The following is a 22376-nucleotide window of genomic DNA, read 5'->3' on the forward strand; positions in this document are numbered from 1 at the left end:
TTTTGACTCCAGTATAGAAAACTGCAAATCCAAGAAGCTCCAAGAATGTACTTCAAATCCAAAATATTATTGCTTTTGACTGAAGTATTTAGAATGGGGCCAGGAGGATTCTCCCTCAAAGTTTTCTGTGGGAGAGGGTGATGAAGAACAAATGTTGATATGTTTTCTAATGACCACTACAGAAATATTTGCTGGTATATGTCTGATATGCATGGTCTCTGTGGAATGCCAACTGGAAATATGAGTACACTCAAAATTGAATCAAAACTGATATCCATGCAAATATCTGTAAGCAGTACCTTTCAGCTCGTCTTTAGCTCTTCTGTCCACCACCTGAAGTAAAAAGTGTCTCAAGTTGTGTTTATTATGTCAGTTGAACAATGGAGTTTTCCAGAATGCAGTCTGATTTATTTTAAATCCTAAATAATAGGGGGTATTTCACTCTGACAATGATGATTAATTGAAAATCTTTAAGTCCATTATTGTCCAGAAGTGTTCAAAATTATTCTTGATGAACTATTGAACCGCTCATGAACTGATCAGGTTTTCTGTGAAAGTGTTAATTGCTCAAAACTTCTTCTAACTCTTACCACTTAAAAAAAATAGTAGACTACGAAGGGGTTTTATGAACTATCCCCTGCTACTATTTCTTTTAAAACCTGATACTTTTTCAGGCATTTTTTTGGTCTGCTTAAGGAAGTCTTCTGTTTCTACACTAAGGTGATTTAGTCTGTTAAAATGAGAAAATAACCAAAACCACCTAACTGATAATGACTTGCATTATTACTTTTCACCATGAATAATTATTCACGGACTATTTGTAAAGTATTTAGGATTCATAAATATCTTTGGGGCTAAAACCATTTGTCATGCAGATAAGCATATGCAGTTATTAATGATAAGCTGCAAATACTAACTGAAAGAGCCAACAATGCTTATGACAAAACTATTCACTGTTTTTTGTGGTATTTAACAAAGTCTGCTTAGGATGCATAAATAGTTGCAGATTTACAGATTCTGAAGGCCAGGCAGACTACTGGATCATTTTTCTTATTTCCTAGGTAGTGTAGATGAAGTATTCTTACCTAGTAATGCCAGATGGTCATTCTATCTGTGCACATTGAGTGTTTTAATTTTGCTGAATGTAGAGACACTGAAAAGTTTTAAACAAAAGTAGAGAAAAATCTGGCACAGTGTCTAATGAGGCCTAATGAGAAAAAAATGGTCAGTGTAACAGTCTTGTATTTAAACAGCGCAGCAGTCAAATCATAGTTGAAATTTTCTCCGTATACAAGGTGGAATGTTTTAGGGAATTTCTTATTCTTTTTTTTTGAAAAATTATTTAGAATCATGATGGGAAATAGATTCCAAAGAACAGTTACATTTGTTTCTCTATAGTAAATGTGATCGTTAGCGGAAAGAAATGCAAGACAGCCATCTGTTGGATTGCAGAGCAACATGCCTGGTTTCCAGGTCCCGGTGTGGACTGCCAGTAGCCCAGAAAGGAAACAAGTACAGTACTCACTGCAAGGGCAGATGGTATTTGTGGACAGTTTAAATTCAAGCTAGGCATAAAGTCTCCTAAAAAGGAAATGTAAACATGTGAGAATGGGTCCTAGGAGTGCTGCAGACATCTGGAATGAAGGCAGGCATTTGTCATGAGCATGTTTCTTGTTGTATGGAGGTTTTCTGTGTCTTTTCACAATTCTGTGCTGCAGGATTACGCGGCCAGCCGCTATCAAAAATGATATATCCAGCAGCGATTCACTGCTTGGTGAGAGCAAACATGCAGCTGACCTCAACGTGCCTGTTCGTGTAGAACAGAAGGCTAGCTTGTTCCTGGACCTACACGACACTTTCAGGTATCTATTTTTAAGAACATACTAGTAAAGATCACAGTCATATTTATAAAAGATAGGTTTAGTGTAAGGTTTGGATTAGATATCTTGGCTCCTTATGTTTTGTATCTTACTGGCTTTTATTAAAACTTATTCTCATCATATCGATCATTATGTGATACGGTAAATAATTGGAGCTTTAGTTGTCCCAGATCTACTGATCCAGATTTACAATTTGATAAATTAGCCTAGTTGCACATCACTGCCATTCATGCCGAGGGCCAGTACATCTTATTTCTCATTTGAGATACTCTGACGGGCTTCTATTTTAACTGATTTTGTAACTTTCTTAGGTCCAGGGCCACTTAGATAGGTGTATTTCCCAATATAGAGGAGGTAACTTCATGCTGCTGTGTGTCTCCAGATTTTTTTTTAGTAGATAGAGATAAAATAGTGGCTATACTGGCTCCCCCTTTTATCATAGTCTTCAGCGTAATGCTCGAGCAGTTTATGTCACTTCTAGGTGACAATAACACAAAGGAGAATTCTTGATATTATACCACAGTACTGGATGCTTGGACAGGGATTTTGAAAGCTTCTTACATATTGCTGCTGTCATTAGCCAGTGCAGCTGCATGCCAGTACTCAGGACTAAGCCCCAAATCACAGTGAATTCAGTGGAAATACTAACAATATTATCTGTCCCAAACTGCAGTTTTTGAGAGCTCCCTGGCTTGCCTGGGTTTTTGTCTCTGCTCAGGCCAACTATGCCTAAAGCTAGAAAAAATTGAGCCAGTGTTGAAAAATCACACCTTACATGATCTTCTGAGTACAAGTAGATTGAATTGCACTTACAAATTAGAATGAAGTAAAAGGTCACTTGTTAATTCTAATGTAATTTTAAATAGCTGTAAATAAATTTTGTTTCTTTGTCTTTAAATCCTGTCACATGCTCTTTTGTAGGTCAGCAAAATAACAAGGGTGGATAACAGTCACTGGTTATAACAGGTGAGGAAAGAGGGACAGGGTGCCTGAACTGTAAGAAAGGCTTCCAAATAACTGGTTATGCTAAATAATGGAACAGAAGTCTTTACTGATTGATCTGCAGTAATGATTTGCTTGCCCAGTTTTGTGGCAGACATTCATTGTGAGTATTTGACATGCGATTGCTTCGGTGGAGGTATTCAAATTATTTGCAAACTCTCAGGATTTGACTACTGCATTCTGTGGGATAATCATAAGTCTCATAGTCTGGCTTCCTGCGCTCTCTTTTTTTCCCTGGTGATTTAGCTTAGACTGTGACAGCTTCTGATTGTGATGTGTTTATCCCATATGTTATCACCAGCAGATTAATATTATGTTCTAAATAAGGTTCAGCTGAGACAGCTGGAAAGACAAGGCTACCAGCTGAGGCAGGCCACCTTGTTCACATCCCTACAAATCTTACTCTGAGCTGAATACTAGCCACTCAGGTTGTAACCTCCTGAGAGTTTTAGAACTGCATAGTCAGAAAATATTAATTATGAAATCTACAGCCCCTGGCAGAGAATCACAATTACTCTTTGATATAATATAATGCCATATACCCTTGGTACACAAAGATGTTTGCAATATATATATATAGGAAGAAAATCTTGTGGTCTCTGTCCATACTCCGTGAACAACTCAGCTGGAAAGGCATTCCAGTCTCTGCATATGCATCTATTAGAATAGGAGTAATCTTCATGTCCCCTTTGATGATAATTAAAAAAAAGTCTTCTTACCTGAACACAAGCCCTCTAAAATGACAGAAGAATGAGGTTATACAGTCTCAGGAGAGATGCTTGGCAGACTGGGTGCTGTTTTTAAGAGAAGCAGGCCTTTCTGCCCTGTAAGGTTTTATTCTTGCCTAGTCAGCAAATTCTAACAAAAAAGGTCTAGTCTCGTTCTGATATTGTTATATTTAATATGAATTTCATTGCTTTGCTTGCATTTTAATCTGTAAAGCCTGGATTTTGCCCTTTAACTTAAATGACCTGGTTTTGAAATTGCTGACTGCTGCTGTTTGAGGATATTCACTTCCAGAAGCTCCTGGGGAAGAGGGTCTGAAGAGGAAGGTGCAAGTTTTATCCTGTGTAAGTAACTTCATTCTCAGAAGCAATCTGAACTGGGATGCAGGAATTGATGTATCAGTTCGTGTGCAAGGGAGAAGTAAAGCAGCTTCAGCAGAAGAAGAGAACAGTTACATTATGTTTACTGAAAGCAAAAGAAAAACCCTTAGAAAACAGGGAGCAAAATCAAACCAGTTTTGTAAATAAAATAGAATGTTTTCCCAGCAATTCCAAATATGTTTGGTTCTGTCAATAACCTTTGCCAAACTTTGCCTTTGACCCCAAAACCAAAGTAGAACATTTTTCCTTTGTTGCTCAAAACAGATGAATTTTTTAGAGCAAGATAACAGATGTGGATTATGTCACTACAAATACTGGAGGGGAAGGTGACACTTCAGGTTCTTACCTCTGGCTAAGTATCTAAGGCCAGTGCTATATTCTTATCTACTACAACCTTTCTGCCTCCTTACAATAAATTAAACTGACTGCTTGTCTTCGCTGTGGCTGAAGTAGCTTTTTCTTACCCCTTTTAACCTCAGGGTAACTAATACACCTTGGCTTTCCTGAGGTAAAACGTAGTGAAGGAGAGACACTTCTGTTTACAAGATCAGTGCTATGAATCTGCCTAAGGTTGCCATAGCTAATTTTATCTCACAGTAAAACTGGATTACTCTGACATTGCCATCTTTTTTTGCACTTTTGTTTTTGAAGCCTCACATGACCTTGTGTGTGCTAATTACCACAGCTAAAACACAGCGCATCTTGAGCAATGAATGAATAGCTTTAACTGCAGGATTCCTCAGTTATGCTAGTATGGAGATCACAGTGCTGATGGTACAATACCTATGTTTGAAGTGATTTATCTTTTCCCATAGGCAAGCAATCTTCCTCCCTCTCCTGCTTCATTACTCAATTGTATATTTCAATTTGATTCACTGGTATGTACTGTTTCTGCTGTTCTCCTTACCAGATGTACCTGCTTATATTTAGCTACTTCTGAAGTGCTTATCCAGCTGTGAGCTTCTTGTGCTGCTGTCATCTGCTGTCCACTGAAACAGGTATAATTAACAACAGTATTTGATATTTCTGTGCAATTTGCCCTTCCACCCCAGAGCGGCAGCCTGAGATTGTCTGACTTCTCTGTATTTAAATAAACAAAATCATTTTCCCATGATTTTTATTTAATTGTTTTTATTCTCTGTCAAATGTTAATTAATAGGTCAGGGTTCTGACCCTGTTCCTGAGTACTCACCTTCTTCATCCCACTCTTTAATGGCAATAAGCCTGTGTATCATTGTAAATTAGAATAACTTTATTTTTCTTCCATTCCCACAGCCCAGTATTTCCTGACTGTACTATTAAAGAAGTTATATTGGGTTATTTTAACTGCTAATACTCATTGATATCTCTTAGTGTTTTATGCTGCCCTGACTTGGAAACATATGTCACCTGTTTTCCTAACTGTTCATTTGTCTACCCATTCCTCATTTGAAATATCTCCCAACAACCCATATTCCATTTAAGTTGCATCAAGTGCCCCGAAGGGAGCCACAGTACTATGAAGAACTCTCTAGCACATAGTCTCACTTTATAATGACACAAAGGCTGATCATAATTTTAAGGTCAACACAGTGCCTGCAGTGTTTCAGCTCAAATACTTTAGAAAATATATTAGTTGCAAGATAATTCTATCTGCTAAAGAGGGTGAAGAGGTTGGTAAGTGCCCAGTCCTTTCCAATGTAGACTAGAAAACGTTATTGCCTTGCCAGTCTGAAAAATCTTCTGCTAAGGGTGAATTCAGTTTTATTTTCTCCACTTAATAGTAAAACAAAATTTATCGTCTTCTTTCAAAAAGTTTTAGGTATAGATTTGGTCAGAGCCACTCTTGCAATGGCATTAATCTGTGCTAACAGTGGCAGTTCAGAAACCAAAGTTCAAATGAACAGAAGCCGGATTTAGCATAATGCTCACAAACATAATCAAATTTTTGTTAAATTGGCCAATTTTCCTTGTGGTTATGTAATTATCTTGGAAAATGAACTGTGAATTGTGGGTTCTATAATACATTTGTGACACTTCGCTGTAAAAGTAATTTGAATAGGCAATTATTTGACCCAAGACGTTTATTAATTTTTTAGATTGTACAAATCACTTTCACTATTAAGGGCACTCCAGTAATTGAAGACGTACATATGAATTTCTAGTCTTACATCATGATGCTTCACATTAACCCACCATCTGCCTTGCAAAATCCAAATGAAGGGAGAAATTAAAATCAATATAGATGGTGTATATCTATTTGTGTGTATATATGTTGTCACTCAATTTATCACACATATGACCTGCCCTACCTCTCAAAAATCTTAGTGTAAGCTAAAAGCATATTCTTTCATGACAACTTTACTCTGCCCTTTCTTACATAGAATCACACCTGCTTGTATTTAAAGTTCACAAGCAGTGATATTTCAGCATGCAACAAAAGTCTCCAATACCTCAGACAAGCAAGGTTCTCTATTTTGCCAAAGCCTGCTTTTATGGCAACATAAAAAGGCTTGAAGAAGGTAGAAATAGACGCAGAGAGGATACAGCGAATTTGCTGGGATCTTTTCCTCCAAAGATTCTCTTTTTCTCAATGACCACTTTAGAGTTAAGGTGCTTAATTTAGTATCAGGTTCCAGCTAGCTGTGATTAGCAAGAGCTTTTTGGAAGAGTCCAGATCCTGTCTGACAAGTTCAGTCTTTAAAGTCTCTGTCTTCATATACGCTCAGATGAAGTAATGAAGTGCAGTAATGAAGCTCATCTAATTTAAACCGAACACCGCAACAGTCTTTTGATGGCCTTGCTTTATCACAGGAAGTAGTTGGTATAAAAACCTCCTTGCTCTTCTCTGCAGAGGAACTGCACCTCTTTTATTCTGGAAAGGGTTTTGGCAATGTTTAGGGCATCAGGATTACTATGCCAAGACGGCTGCCTCTATATTTTGTTTGGAAAAATGTCTTTTCATCAATATAATAATTTTTTGCAGGACTGGTTCCATCCCAACTATACAGTTGACAGATATGTTCCAAAACACACGTGAATTGGTTTGGGGTTTTTTTTACTGATTTGCTTGTATTGTGCTATATTTTCAGGTTTAATATCAAGTTATTAAAGGCATTTCAGAACTCCTGGTCTGTTTAGTATTTCAAGATTATGAATTTTTCTCCAAAGTTATGACAAAAAATTTTGAAGAGCCAGTCTATCCAACAAGATGGAAATTCTGTAGCTGGTTTCATCTCACCATCTGTGCTTTTGCGCTCCAAGGACCTAATTCTGTGCCTAACAAAATAATGGGAATCTTTCTCTCAAACTGAATTACTTCAAATTTAAACACCAAAGAGTTTTCAAAATGACAATAGAGGCCAAGAGGATTTTTTTTCTTTCTCTATTAATTTTAAATATTCCTGGTTTTATCTTCTACGAAAACCCAGCTAACAGGAGGAAATGTGCATCCACATCCACATGAACATCCACATTTAACTCAGCATGAGAAAAGGAGAGGGCTCCTAGTTTCTACACTGAATCCCAATCATGCCAGAGGATTAGTTTAGTGGAATTGGCTATGAACCATTACTTGGCTCCAATGCCTTAAAACTGAACCTTTGTAAACACTGTGATGTTGAATGTTCAGGAATAATGTTTCATAAATATAAATATTAAGATTACAGTAGATCAAATAGTTTAAATATATTATGTAGACTGCTTTTATTTTCTTTTTTTTCCCTAAGGTATCGAACAGATTCCCTGAGGGAGCCTGTGTTGGGGTGTTGAATATGGAGTTGACATGAAGCACAGAAGCGACACTGGTCACATGTCAGTATTCAAGTATGCTGCTTCAAGTGCTGAGCACTCTAACAAGTTCTTGATGCCACCAGAAGTACTTCAGGACAAGTGGCCAGATCACCTCCTCTATTACACTTGCATGAACCTCTCTGGCTATTCAAGGTAACACACGTAGAAGTGATAAGAAATTATCATATATGAAGTATTTCTCTCATCACAATCCTTATGCCCCATCTTTAGCTGTATGGTCAGGGAGGCTGCTATTTCTTCAGCTCTGCTTTGCTCTGCAGAACTTGGTGAATCAAGAGGAAATAAAGCCCTTTATTCCACAGCCATTCAAGATGAGCATAAAGCATCAAACCTCACTTTTTAATTTATAACTCATGTCACTCAGTTCAGCAGTTGTGACTCTGGTCATACAGAGGGAGCAGATGGCACTTATACAGACTAGTTTTTTAGAAAGCAACTGTATGCTGGTAACCAATCAGCTTTCTTAGAAACTTAGTGGTACTTTGTTGAAAAAGCACAATAAATTTTGATGATGTTCACTGGATTCCACTTCTGACATTGCATTTTAATGAGATGTGATCCTTCTGGACTGACCTAAAATGTAGGAGGTTTCTTTTCTACAGTCTTTGGTATATACTCAAATAGCTCTTTGGTTTTGAGCTCCTTCCTCCAGATAGAGAATTTAGGCACATATTTCTTTCATTCCTGAAGTTCTTTTATCAGGCTTTTGGGACTTGCTTAGGCTATTCTTTTAAGACCTATGTGCCGGGTTTGGACTTTTTCTTTTATTATACAGTGATATTTCTACATAAGAGGCTGAATGTTGCTGCTAATAAGACTCCTGAATAAAGCTCCAGAAATTCTCAGTCTGCCTCAGGGACACACCCTTGAGAGGAAATCTTGCCAGAAGGAAGATAGCTTCTCTCCACCTTCTCCTACTCCCACACACACACCTTTTTCCAGAGACCACAAGACAGTTTCTACCACACTGACAGTGATTTAAGTTCATTTGAAGGTTGTCCCACCTTTAAAGTGCTTGGAATTGGGGGTTTTATGTGGTGTGGTATACTGTGAAGTCAACAGCAATGAAAATTTTGGCATTTTGTTTTTTCATGTTTCACATGCTTTCTGCACTCCAAACAGAAAGAAAATATCATTTATAAAGAGAAAAATGAATAAGTGGGACAGGTGATTTAATAGAACCTTTTATTGACATTTCCAAACAGCTGAAATATAGAAAACTAGTCTTTCCATTAGAAATAACTTTTTTCTGCAAGCACTTGGCTCGTACACGTTGTCACCCTTCAAGAAAATGCCAGTGCAAAGCAAAAATAATCCCAGAATTCCCTTATAAGTCATTTGATTTCCATCTCAAAGGAGTTTTTTCTTGTCACATCAACATTATTTTAACTAGAGCACAGCACTGTAGGTCCTAAGTACAAATAATTACAGGACTGTTTCATACACACTCACAGCCATCAGAGGTCAGCACAAGCACATTCATCTGAGCAATTTTAAAGTCCTTTATTTCTCCAGTTCTACATAACAATTTTTAATTAAGACAAAAATGAGCCTTCATATCTGTGACATCTTACTGTATAAAAAGATTCTTGGGAACTGTAAAAAGCTAATGAATATAAAACATACGCTAGTGCTAATGCCCTGATACCGTATAATGTGCCAGAAAAAGTTTCACTAAGTGTTTGTTCTAGTTTTGCTAGCATTGCTCAGCAATTGCCAAATGAGTGGAATAGTTAGCCAAGTTCTCTTCTAGATTTTGCTTAATGCTTGTGCCTTGTTGAGATTTGTTTGACATTAATCCTACTGGTTATGAAGCTTAAGCTGCTAAGATTAAGCACCAGGGCAGATACATCAAAGAGCCCACACCTTGCAATGTGTAATTTCAGTGGTTGATTAGAGTCCAATATTAATGGACCACAGTGAATTGCCCTCTAAAAAAATACCTAAGAATTTCCAGTTAAATAGATGATGTTTTGAAGGCTACATTCTGTGGACTTATACCTGATTTTACAATATATTATATTTATTTTGAAAAAAACCATAATAAACTGCCAAATACAAGAAATACAACAAAACACTGAGAAATAGAAGGTCCAGGAAGTTGTGAACTCATTTCCCCCAACCAATACTTACTTATGTTTCACTGAAAAATTTTCCTTAGAGGAACATGAATAAAATTTTATTTGTCTATAGTGTGGGTGAGTGAAAGAAACATAGTGAATCTGGTAGATTTAGTCTCTGCTTCAGAAAAGGGCTGAGAATCTCCGTTACGAATCTGACAGAGAATGAGTTTGAAATTCTGTCTCCCACTATAACCGTGACCTATTGGTTACGGGATCCTCTCCCTCTAGCAAGGCAAATTTCAAGAGGTAAACAAAAAATGGTAACTAGAATGGGTTTAAGTGTTTTTTAGGAAAAACTTTTCTAAACAATTTTGGGGTTGACCCCCCAAAAATATTGAAACATAGACATATTCTATAAAATATGATTTTAATTCCCTTGACAGCTGAAATAGTAATGTGAACAGCTTCTTATCTGTAACTAAACTATGAAAATAATATTCAAGTGTAGAAGGCAAGTTGAAAATTAAAAATGCAATCTATTAACTTGTTTTTATTGGAATAAACACTGAGACTCAGTCTCAAAGGATAACAAATATTAGAAAGTGCTACATAACCAGAACTGGCAAGGCTTCAGGTTTAGTAAGGATCTCACTATATTGGTTGTTTATCTCGAAGCCTACTTCCTGCAGCCATTTATCATCTGAAAATCTCAGCTTCCATTAAGACATCATGTTTCTGCCTTAGTACTTGTACAACACAAGAAAATACAAAAAGCACTAACTCAAGTGTTCTTCTATTGTCATATATATATGCCTATATATATACATGCATATATATATATTAAAATCTAGTCTCACAAAGTCCCATTGCTCCAGAAGCTAGGGCTACAGGAGAAAACATTAAATGCCATTAGGCTATTGATGAAACTCTGACAGCTAGCAATGCTGAGAGTGAGAAGAGAATCCTCACATAGTATGTAGCTTAAATATGAGTCCATTAATACTAAGAATACTAGCTTTGAACTGACTAGGAAACTTCTGTAGTCCTGGTGAATAACTTAGGAAATCCCAGTATCTGATAAAATGCACCATCCATCAGGATTATCACGCATGCCCTGAGGTCTGAACAAAGACTAAACAAGAAACTATCCTGACTTCTGTTGCCACATCAGCTAGTATTAACCCAGAAGTCTTTGCTTTTTACTAGGGTTAACTCAGTGATAATTAGCTATCTCGTACCATTACAAGACAGCAAAACAACTTCGATCTTATTGAAGGTGATGCTGAGGGACAGAGGTATACTGTGAGGTCTTAGGAATGCCATGACAGCACTGGAAAGAAGATTCACTAGAATCCAAACTGTAAGCACATTTAATAATCATGATTTGAGAAACATTATAAGAATTGACATTAATTTTGCTGTATCTTATAAACAAATAATGTCAGCTTTACCTTTACAGTGTTAGCAGCTGTATTGATTTGATCAAAAATATGTAATATATATGTAACTGTAGGAAGTCAGGGATGATTGCAAGAAAAACTTTGTCTTGTATTCTGGGAGTGACTGGTTAGTTAGAAAGACTTAATTCAAAGGTTTTCTGTGTTATCAAAAGGTCATGACAGTGAACAGTGTTTTAAGTTCTTATGAAGTCTACTGACAATTCTAATTAAGCATATACAGAGAAGAGGAAATATGTGGGTGATTTGCTTGTTGTTATATACTATATGAAATCTGGGATTTATCTTTAATTATTCTGCTTCCTGAAAATTAAAGTATTGTGAATATCTAACTTTCTTGTAAGATTCAGTAAGAGATGGTGCATTAAGCTAGTAAGAATACTAGTAATACTAAACTAGGCCTAGATAGTCTCTGGTCCAAGTTGGTCTGGGTGTAAATTTCAATCTGAACAGAGTCCCTAGAGTCAACAGAGCTCTGTAGAAGCACATATGCCTTCTTAGGGCAAAGGCTGTGACTCACTGCAGAGTTATGGCAAGATTTATTTTTCCCCTCTAGATTTTGTTTTCACATGGAACTACTTATTTTGTGTGTGTGTTTGTGTCTTTGTCTTAAACATAAAAATTCAGACTTGGATGGTCCTGAATATGTTGCTAAAGATTTACATTTTCCATTGCTGAGGAAGTCAGATCAAATCAGAGAATTTTCTTTAGAGATCCTCTAGTCAAACCCAGATCACTAGTATAGTACCAGGCTGTCTGAGTAAAACTGTACTAACCTTGAAGCTAGTGACTGAAGATTAGTGGTGTCTCCTAGCCTCAGAAATCTAATGATAAAGATGTAACCTTCACCCTGCTTTAAAAGGGTTGGAAATAGTATCAGTATTCTGAAATTCTTATGTGGCAACAAGTAGCACATTCTCTACTGATGTTATTAATGTAATTCCATTGTATTCATAGGGCTGTAGCAACTTGGCCTCCAAAAACAACTGCTTCTGCCAGATCTGTTTAAAGACTCACTTAAATATAATGCAGAAGAGGCAGTCATCTAGGGCATCTGGCAGGTAGGACAGAAAAATGGCCATCGCTCAGCTGTCTCCATTTACCAAGACTAGAAATCATAGGAGCTAAACTGACTGCTAGAGTGGACAATGGAAAGGTTGGTGTTTGAAGCATGGCGGCTGTCGTTAGAAGGAAAGAAGGTGTAAGGCCTTTTCCCTTGTATTTCTTTCACAGAAATACTAAAGTAAACATCAGTCTCCAGAATTTCTCCTGACAGTTTTCACCCATGCTCCACTCCTTTCCTCTACACACCTGTTTTCAATGAAAACAGAGTGGATTAAGCTTCCTCCCACCCTCACTTCTATCCTGATTATTCACTTTTTGCCTGTCCTAGTCAGAAGTCTTGAGTCACTTCTGTTTTATTTTCAGCATGCTTTCCTCCAGCAAAGAATAGGAAGAGAAGGAACCCTTATGTAAAGAAGCTGCATTAATGCTGCAGTAAATCTATGGTTTCAGCTGCTGATTGCCAGCACAGTAAATAGCAGGTGAGGAAAAGAACTGCTGAAGGTATTAGACTGTTTTATTTGTCTATTAGCTACAGTGAAATTGCTGAAACTGAAAGATACGCACTAGTCTCAGAGCAAGTTCTATCTGATCACTTAATAGCTCAAAATTTTAGCAGCATTGAAGAGCAGCACAAGATCTCTATCCTGAGTTGCAGTCTCATGAATAGGAAAGGTTGCTTTGAAATTCACTGCAAGTAGTAGGCTGCTAACTATAGCTCGAATAGTCACCTCCCAGTGTAAGGGATGAATGCACAGAGCTGGAGAACGGAATGTGGTCTGCCTAAAAGTATTCTAAGGCCCGAGTTCCCTAGTCTTCTCCAGTGATATAAAATATGCTGCTTTCTTTGACATAGAGATTTGTTTCAAAAGAGATCTATAGAGTCTGGAAAAAAGTAACCCCTGATTCCAATTTTTACTGAGGTCTGTCAAACGTACCTTGCCTTATATTAAAATTAAAGATTATATGGAATATAAAAACAAATGAACACTATAGGAAAGAAGCTTCTATTTTCCCATGTCTTGACATGACAGTTGAAAGACTCCAATCATAAAGTGTCTTCCTGTGAGAATATGAATGTGTTTAATGAAAATCTTGTGACTGAAACTAGTGTAATAACGTAGAAGCTGCTGCTCTGGGAAACCTTCAGATGATTATATTCTGTGGTATATATTTCACCTTTGAGCTGAACTCTTGGACTCCTAGCTCCTGAAACATGACAGTGTTTTTCTGAATAGCAGAGTGTTTTTCTAAGGCTTTTGTAATAAATGCAGGGTGTTTCTGGTTTGTACACTAAAACTTAAATACAATTAACGTCAAGTAAGGAATAATATCACTTTATTTGTTGACAAAGTTATATACCACATTTAAATACAAGGTTTAATCCAACTTTAAAAAAACATCTGTTTCAGAGCCTGATGGATTTTAAAAATCCTTTGGATAATTTTGTAATGTGGCTTTTCCCACATTTAGGAAAAAATTATAGGATGAATTTTTAAATTTTCATCCTCCAGTTTGACTCTGGATACCTCTCCGGAGCTCCATTAACTTCAGCAACACATGAAATTGAGAAAAAATTGCAGCTAAGACTGCTTAAAACAGAATTGCAACTAGGTCTGAGAAGCCATAGGTGGAACAAACCTCTCAGAAGTCAAAAGAAATTCTGCATGAGTGAAAATGGACAAAAAAGAGATCTGGAAAACCTTTTGAAAAATTACAGGAAGTAGATAAAGTGGATAATAATTGGTTTTCTTCCATCTGTTTGACAATGTGGAGTAAAAATAACTAATGTGAACCATAATGAAGTATCATGAGGCAACTCAATGAGAGATTTTTAGGTTTTTCTCAGGCAACCTAGCTACCAGTTCTTTGCCATACTATCTGGTATTAAATACAGATTTTTTTCTCTCTCTCTCAACACAAGAGATAGGATGGACATAACTGAAATGATGAATAACAAAATTATAGGCAATGACAACACGAGATGGGACTATAGATAGCCCATGTCAGAAGCCACATTTGACACAATGATCTAACTCTGTCTCTCATCTTCAAATTATTTGTTCACTGGCAATAGGGAAGGCAAATAATCTACTGTATCGTGTCACTAAGTTTAGTAATGCTAATAAAAAGGTGTTGAGTCATAACTGCTGCTTGGATGTGTAGGGCTATTGACCTCGCAGGGACTAATCACATGAAGGCCTTCATGGATTGAGTAAGAATTGCAAAACAAATTGCTATTTGTTAGACTAAAAAATGTATTTTATGTATTTTGCAATGCTTTTTTAAATTCGGTAGCATTACTAGTACTCATCTGGGCCTATACATATCTCACATTTCCGGAAACATGAAACAATTACATTGCAAAACCAATGAGCAATAGCCTTTTAGCTTTGTGTGAAATAACTTCTTAATTTCCTGTACAGAAACTGAAATTTCATCATTAAACATAGGTTAAAGCTAGGTCTTTTGGTTGAGTTTTATTAGTAACGCTAATACTGGTCTGCCCAGTTAAGCATCATCACTGGGTCGATCTATATGAAGAAGTTTTTCATTTAAGGAGTAAGAATTGAAAATTCTACTCTATGATCAAATACTAAACATGAATGTAGTAGTGGAATATTTGTAAGTGGAAGAAGTTAGAGCAAGAAGGTATACTAGGCTTACATGTGCTTTCTGTTGTATTATTGCAACAGGCTCTTAGTTACAGTACCATTATTCTTTTGTTTAGGTCTAATATATTCTGTATTACTCATTTTTTGTCTGACCGTGACATTCCAGTCATATATTTTTTTTGTTTTGTACCATATCACAGGGGCAGAACCAGCTGTGCAGTTTATCGAGCTTTAATCCTTGCAAGGATACTACAGCATCAGGTGCCCCAAATGTCCTGGAGTTTGGTACAGATTCTTATCCAGGTATGTGTACCATATATCAGAAATCCCAATTAATTCCTAATGTCATGAGTACTCACAACTGATTGACATCTGGATACTCTCAGAGAACAAATTCTGGTGATATTGCCTAAGAAAACAGAGGGAGAGTGTATTTATATGCTTATGGCTTGTAAGCATTTTCTTGTAATTTTGTTGTACATCATGAAAGAAAAAGCAGATATAGAATTCTGATCCTGATGGTAACTGAGTTGTCCTGAACCATGATGCTTTTCCTTCATAGCATAATACATCTGATTAGGCTTCCAGGTATCCAGGTGTTGTTTTTTTCTACTCAGGACTTACAACCTCTTTTATTTACATAACTGAGCCAATGCAGATTTAGGATATTTAGTATGTGTACTTCTGATAATAAAGTGGAAAAAAACAGAGATTAGTTTATTGATTTTAGATAAATCCTGGACCTGAATAGCAGATTTCATCATTAATGGCTATGGAATATAACTTGAAGTTTTGAAATGTTTAGTTTCTTTATATATAGTTCAAGGATAACATCCAAAGTGATGCGTGTATGCTGATAGGTGAATCTTAGGTCAGGTTATAATACGGCAGATTATTAAATCCACAGATCATTTATTATTTATTATCTGAAGTGTTTTTCAAATGTCCACCAAAACTTACGCTAGTTGCTGACACAGTATTGACAAATGTTAGCATTAAAAAGTTGTTAGAAATTGAAGATGTCTGCCACAATTGGTAACTTAGTCACACTAGTGTTACTCCACTGACATATATTGACACAAATAACGTATTATTATAGTGCAAGAGTAGAGTGAGACTGCAGCCTTAATTGAGGAGGGCATGACATCTGTGGGTAGCAAGAAACATGTTGTATTTGTCTTTTTAACAGCTACATATTAAAGTGGTAAAAGCAAAAATGCCAGAAACAAGATACTTAAGCAAAGACCTTGCTACACAACAATCAGATGATCTGGCATTCAGACATACGATAGTGTCCTGCATGACTCAAATTAGTAAAACAGCTGCACTTAGTTAATGCATCTCCTCTTAGCCACTGTTTTTACTCAGAGAAATGTTCATTCAGTGGATGTACTGATTTATAGCTGTACACTGTAGTTTTCTCACTGACCAGTTCAATGACTTTACTGACATCAAAGTAAACGTTCGATTTCCAATAAATACTCATATATATCACTGTTTTGCTGTTAGATTGTGAACATAACTGGAAATCTCTTCCTTACCTTATACCACACAAACATTTTTTATTACTGCCATCCAATATGAATTCTCAAAATGTTGGGTAGTTGCACTATGTGTACTTGTGGGTTTTTTTCTGAGTCTACTTATGATTTTGTGGGCAAGAAGGATGGGTGAAGGCCAGAAGCTCTCTGTGCATTACAGAAAGCATATCTACAAAAATCTGTTGAAAGGAAGGGAAGAAAGCCACAATAAATTGCAACGGTAGAGCAACACAAGTGAAATTCAAATAGAAAATGCAAATGATCAAGTCTGTGGCTGCTTCAATTTATTTACCAAGAACTTCCCTTGGCCCATCCATCAAAGAAAGAAATGGAGAGGATTAACGAAGTGTGTCAAGTTTCAAAGGTGACACCTGTTCTGAAGAGCTGGATTTTGAGGGGCTTATAGACTTTTTTTCCTTTTAGAGACAAGGGATCAGATTAGGAATAGAGGCCAGAAATGCCAACTACTTGAAAGAAAATGTGGAATTTTGTATTTTCTTTGTGTAAGTGCTCTCCTCATGCACTTGAGCGCATGTGGCTTCCCACAGAATCATGCTATTAGTGCTTTGTGGTATGAGCCTGAAAGTAGGTTGATAATGTCCCACCTCTGTGGTTAAAAATCAACAAATTCATCTAGGCTCGTGCTCTTCTAAATAACAACAAATTTCCAAGGCCCATTTGGGAAAAAGAGAAAACAGTTAATGTTTTTTCAATGCAAGAGAGTTGCATGAAGTGCTGTACCTTCATAGTGTATCAGATGAAATTTTCAATATTTTGTAGACCTCTCAAATGTGTAAATACGTATGTGAAGACTATAAGTTTGCACAATAGGCTTTCTTTACTTAGATAGGTCTATGCACGATCTCTAAGAAGTTCTTGCACTCTGGTAGTTCACAAGCCAGAATGAGTCTTCTAAAATATCTCTTGGGGAAAACCAATGAAGTTCAAAATCCTGGAGTCATATTTTGGGCTATAAAGCAACACTTCTCCACTAGCCCTTAAAGAGACCTCCATCCCTTTTAAGATTTAGTTGCAGTCTGAAGTGTGGAGAAGTGGTCTCTGTCACCAGCATGGCAGCCTCCATATGCCCTAGAACAGGGACAACGTTCAGCAAAACTCATCAAGATTTGATATGCACTTGTAGAGCAAAAGTTACAGACTTTTATGGAAGTAGGAAAATAAAAGAGTTGCTTCCTAGCACACAGTAGTGACTTGTGTATGTTGACAGAATAAAATTGCTAAACTGGTATTCTTTCTTCACCCAGAATCATTTTTATAATGATCAATGAAGTAACTGCATAAGTCTAATCTGTCTGTTCAACATTGGGTCCAACAAGAGGCTGCAATACAGCAGCTGGAAGCATGTCAGACTGCAGCCTCCAGGTCCTTACTTGCTCCCCTGGCTCTTGATTCCTGGGGCTATCTCTGCTTTCACAGCTGGGCATAACTTCTTGCACCTGTGTGCACACCCCTGGCTGTGCTTTTCCTGACACAGTGTGAGCATTTTTGCAATGAATTCAAGGAAATTTATTTTTTAAGTCGTGCAAGACTACCTTGTTGGCAGGACCTTCCTGTTCTGGAAATCTCACAGCCTCTCTTCTAGAATCTCACACAACCCAGCAAAGCTGTAAAATGTGCAATTTTTCCCTGTTGTTGATCCTACCAGACACTAATATCTGATGTGACTCAAAGCAGAGTACTAACCCTACTCTAACTCACCCTGGGGAGCGCGTTTGTGCCCTTCTCTACCCTCCACCTCCCAGACTGATAAAAAAAGGAATCAATGCCATTGCCAGGGCTCTGCAGATAATGTATTAACCTGCCAGAGCTGGAGAAGCCCTGCCTGTTGTACTATGTCTTCCCTTTTGCAATGCAGGTTGTGTGCATCCACCTATGCCATGAGTCTTGTTTCTGAGATTCTCTAGGATTATTTCCTAGGCAATTTCAAAGCATTTCATATATCCTTCAAGGGACAGTTGTGCAAGGACACTTGAGGGCATCCATCAGCATTGGTGTGCAGTTTTACACCCAGGTGTAGGATGATATCCCTACTCGTTCTCACATATATATCGACTAGGCAGGGTTTAAAGCAGCAAATGTGAATTGGGCATTCTTCCATGTGACCTTTTAGGAAGTTTAGTCTACACCCAGTGCTGATGAAATCTGGATGAATCTGGAAAGATACCCAGGAAGATGACTGTCCAGCTGATGTCTGCTGTTACTTATGTTGCCTTTTGTTAGTGTGCCCCTATTTGTTAATTTATTTCAGCCTCACTGGTGTAGCTGTCATAAGTTATTTACATAACTGAGGCAGGAATTGTCTCTGATATCCATAGGAACTAAATGTACTGGGATCCTAATTAGAAAATAAGTCATCAATGGTACATAGAATTCATAAGGAGGACCTCTGTTGTAAGAGTAGTGATCGGGAGAGCAAAAAGGCTTTTTCACTGTGTACTCCACTACTGAGACATGTTCTGCATCTAATTTAAATACTTAATAATATTAACCAACACTTTTAACAAAGGAACAGAGTTAAGCTCCCAGTTTTTCCAGCTTCTGTTTGACATGGGTGTCTGTCCAGTTAGAAGAAGCACGAAGTTAATAGATGTCTTTTTGTAGACCTTTATTATCCCACGTGGCATGTAAATCCACATCTGTCATGAACTGAAATTCTCAAGATCTTGCAACTAGATTGCAAGACCGTTTCATAACTATGCCATAAGTAACTGTGCCTTGGGATGAACAGGAATCCTGTGGGAATCTTTCTGGCTTATGACATTAAAGTTTTCTAGGGATCATCTCTCACGCTTTCTTGCAACGTACTTTTATGCTGGTAGTTAAGCCAGTAGTGCTATTAGATACGGGGATCCTGTGGCCACTCTAATGACACTAATGGTCTGACTGAGACAAAAGTCTAATGTTTTTGGCCTCACTTCTTGAGTTCATAAGCAGAGGTCAACCTTTTAACCTGTCCTGTGTAACAACAGTTGTGCAGAGAAGTGATTTTTTTCAAATATTGAGAGACTGCTTAGACAAAGCCCTACCCTTTCCTTTTCTCTCTGCTCTGTTGTTAAACCTTGGCTAAGTAACTGTATGTATTTTACTTCAGTTTTGCATCCCCCTCTTCACCAATTTGTCTCAGAGCATCTACAATGGATTTAAGTGCTTTTATAGTAATTTCAAGAGGTGGGTTAGCAAAGAGCCAATGGCATCAACAAAATAATGACAAAGCAAGGAATAAATTCTTGATCACAGGAATTCATTTGTGGTTTTCCTATAGTTTTATAGTAATTGTACCCATATCTCATAGACTTTACTACATTGTGTAGAACATGGTGTGTGGTCTGCTAGTAATCTTTACAAATTCATTGTCTTCTTGCCTATGTATGAAGGGCAACATTTTTACTTCTGAAGTACTCAAGCCTCTGGAGTATATCACACACAGATTCTTAGTAGCATTGGGGTCCTATGCAGATAAATAAACACAGTTCTTGTACAGTCAGAATAGTAATTTTTTTCCTCCCATTTCCCAGACTGGTCAAAAGAGACAAGGTACTGCTGGTTGTGGTTTTGGTGTGGCAGAGTACAGTTATTGAGTCCTTCCTACAGCATCCAGGCAGTGTAGACTCCCATATTTTGAAGTGACAGATTTAAATGCACCTAATGTAGCATGATAGATATGGATATATAAGCCTGAGTAACACATAGCTTTGAGTAACATGGAGTTCTGAAGGACACAATTCAACATATTATTTTTCTGCAGGAGAAAAACCACATCCAGTTTACAGATCATGTGCGTGTATTTAGGCAGACTCATCCATTCTATAAACCATTTGCTCTGAATGAAATCAGGGCAGGGATTTTACTCAGCTCCTGATGGAATAGTGATTTGTGACCTTTGGCTTTTAGTGTGTGATTAAAACAAATCCAAAAGGACAGCTCTGAGGTTTGCAAAATTGCTCATTTAAATTCATATTGAAATGTAGTCTCTTTTTTTTACATGCTGCTTCTTTGTGATCTTAAATGTTAGAGACATTAAAAACTAAAATTAATATATCATTTAATTCATTGTTTTATTCATATAAAGGCACTGGTATTTCGTGGGCCTTGAAATAGATAACAAGTATAGACTTAGAGCCTGGGGCTAGAGACAGAATTTGCAACATCTGAACTGTTATCTAATTGGAGTTTCCCATAAATCCCCCATAAACCTAAATAAAAAAATGTTAATTATATCACTTTGTGCCCTGGAAGGTGCTGAGTCTGTTGGAAAGCCTATCTGGCAGAGGTGTTAGCTGAGACAGTGGAGGCTGTTAAGGGAACGAATGCTACTCTGGTAAGTTTTCTTGTCTTGCTTTTGTCACAACAGAGTCAAGATGATCAGTAACTGACTGAGCAGACAAGCAGATTGCATGTTTTACAGATGTTTCATTTGCCGCAAAAATCAAGGAAACAATTCCCAAATGAAGAATGCTTCTTGGTGGGAAGGCATTACCAGGTGTACAAAGCATACTCTACATTATCTTGTTCCATTTCTCACAGTACTATTGGTGACAGATATAAGGGAAAGTATTACTGACCATTCTTTCTGCCTACTTCTGGCTTGTCCTCATCTCAGTCTTCTCTTTGCACATATGAACTCCTAGCCGCTTATCATGACCAACATTTTATCTTATCACTACATGTTCACAATTAATCTATATTGTGTCATGGAGCTTTTCTACAGATCTTTATGGAAGTCTCTGCAAACAACTAGGTGGAATGAAATGAGGTGAAATGTAAAAGAAAAGATGCACAGATATTTCTCTTAAACATAGTTCAGTTTAGGTCTCTTTTAGTTAGGGACCAAACATTGAAGACATACCACTTTGCAAATAACTTTAAAGAAGAAAATACTTATCTAAGACAAGTTTTCAGAACCAATGCAGTTGGTTTCCCTGTATATTTCCACAGTTCTTCATTTAACATTTAATCTCCTGCATTCCACATACTCAAGTTGTAGGCTGCTTTTTTGTGTATATACATTTCACTGCCAAGATGACATAGTAATTTTTTGTAATTAAAACACTCCAAGTATTTTTATTCTCCTCGTCTTTCATCCTTACTGTTTTCCAACATGGATATTACAATTCAGCTTTCCTTTTATCTGTCTCCACACTAATTTAAATTGTTTTGGGAGGAAGGAATTCTATCAAATGCTGCCAGAGATTCATATACTTTTATGTTTCGCCATATAATCTGAAACTTCAAAATTTGGTTCAGCAAAGACAATATATGTATTTCCACAATCAATAAACTCTTGTCTTAAAAGCAGGAACGCATGTTATTCCTGCTTAGTACTTTCACATGTGATTAAAGCATGACTTGTTTTAAAACTAAATCAAATTTATAAAAGTCCATTTCTCATTAATTATAAAAGCATGTCATTTATCCTGTTACTGGTGAAACTGAGTTTAAAGGAACAGTTCACTCTGGTAAAAACCTGCACACACATCGGTCGGATAGGGCCAAATAAATGGTTTCAAGCTGTAGATAAAATTTCTTTTTAATATTAAACTGTTTTCTGTTTTCTTGCTGGGTTAACACTGTGTCTATTATGCACATATAGAAGAGTTTTTTTAAAAAAAGTTGTAGCGATATGAACACTCTAATTTTAAAAGTCTAATTTTAAGGATTATTCTATTCAAATATCAAAACCAATTTCTTCCTCTACTCTTAATAGAGTAACATAGCTCCGCTTTGAATGTAAGCAGGAGAAAAAAACGTGATGTTCCTCACTGTGAGATATTTAAGAGGTAATGTATCTTTAAGTGTCTCCGCCTCTGAATCCACCCACTTCTTGATAGCTGTAGCAG

General features: G+C 37.0%; 1 long non-coding RNA gene across 1 annotated transcript; it reads left to right on the plus strand.

Moving 5' to 3' along the window:
- The first annotated feature begins 1741 nt into the window (after positions 1-1741).
- Positions 1742-4989, plus strand: LOC128851870 (uncharacterized). Its single transcript, XR_008449404.1, has 3 exons — positions 1742-1862; positions 2802-2846; positions 4899-4989. It is a non-coding gene; the product is annotated as an uncharacterized LOC128851870 (long non-coding RNA).
- The last annotated feature ends 17387 nt before the right edge of the window (positions 4990-22376 follow it).

Source organism: Cuculus canorus, chromosome 3 (assembly GCF_017976375.1).
Source record: "Cuculus canorus isolate bCucCan1 chromosome 3, bCucCan1.pri, whole genome shotgun sequence".
In the NCBI taxonomy this organism is placed as follows: domain Eukaryota; kingdom Metazoa; phylum Chordata; class Aves; order Cuculiformes; family Cuculidae; genus Cuculus; species Cuculus canorus.